The 1085-nt window shown below is 44.1% G+C and overlaps 1 long non-coding RNA gene across 1 annotated transcript; it reads right to left on the bottom strand.

Annotated features, from left to right (window-relative positions):
• Positions 1-2: 2 nt before the first annotated feature.
• LOC106748234 lies at positions 3-488 on the bottom strand. The gene is made up of 3 exons (XR_001374727.1): positions 329-488; positions 176-262; positions 3-69 (listed from the first exon to the last, which is right to left on the bottom strand). It is a non-coding gene; the product is annotated as an uncharacterized LOC106748234 (long non-coding RNA).
• Between the last annotated feature and the right edge of the window lie 597 nt (positions 489-1085).

Genomic DNA, 1085 nt, shown 5'->3' with positions numbered 1-1085 from the left:
GTTGGAGACGCAAGATATCACCTTCGCTTTGACGACTACGATACAGCTATTTCTTTGCGGCTACATTCTCTTAAAAACAGAACACCCAAGATTATTTATACTCGAAACAACGAAAGCCCACGTACTTAAAGCAAAAAGCGACATACCTGTCGACAACTTCGACATCTTTACTTACGTCAACTCTAAATTCGTCTACGTGGAGAAACATGTCAGGACTCAGATGATCTCCCTCTACCATAACGTCATCCAACACCGATGCAGACTAGAAAAAGAGATAATTACCAACACGTTATCATTGGCAACGCTGTTGCCGGACGAATTCGCTTACCGACTAATGAAAGGACCCGGATAGCAGTCACCGCTGAAGAAGCCATTCACATCATCAAGTGCATCCCAGTGGAGACCATTGTGCGCAGAACTAGAGAATGTTACACAGAATTACCAATAACAGTACGAAATTCATCATTATTCCTCAAGCCCAAATCAAGAATACTTATTGAGTATAAAACACAAAAGGAATGCAGCAGAGAATTATCAACNAGACACTTGGGTAGAATTCTCACCCGAGGTACATGTTCGTCACCTTCAACCACAGACGCTCAAACCACTAACAACAATCACCTGGAGGTACTTAACACCCGGATCACTAGCCTCCAGCGGAATATATTCAAAACAAAACATCGAAAAGCTGCGAGACCACGTCATGTTCCCTGCCGAGAAGACCGCCTTACTAAATTCACTGGCCAGAGGAATCACCGGATATAAGACAGGAGGAAACATCGCCTCCATGTACGACCTATTGGACGAAAAATCTCTTAATAAAATTGCTGAAAACACCGCAAAGAAAGTATGGTCCGGATTCGTCACCTTCGGCTCAGCAACCGCAGAAGTTCTCGGAATATTCATCGTCATCCGCATAATCAAGCTGTTAGTAGACACCGCCATCCATGGATACGCGTGCTCTCGTTGCTGTTTTGTGTATATCCTCCAACACAACGTGTCAACAAATTTTTGTTGCTCAGCTCTTCGTATATAGGTGTGATGGTCTTCAGCACGTCGCTAGAGAAAGCCGGTTTTTTCGCGGA

The sequence above is a fragment of the Dinoponera quadriceps genome, unplaced genomic scaffold (assembly GCF_001313825.1).
Source record: "Dinoponera quadriceps isolate SergipeBrazil2010 unplaced genomic scaffold, ASM131382v1 scaffold317, whole genome shotgun sequence".
Lineage (NCBI taxonomy): Eukaryota > Metazoa > Arthropoda > Insecta > Hymenoptera > Formicidae > Dinoponera > Dinoponera quadriceps.
This window is presented reverse-complemented; position numbering and strand designations above follow the sequence as displayed.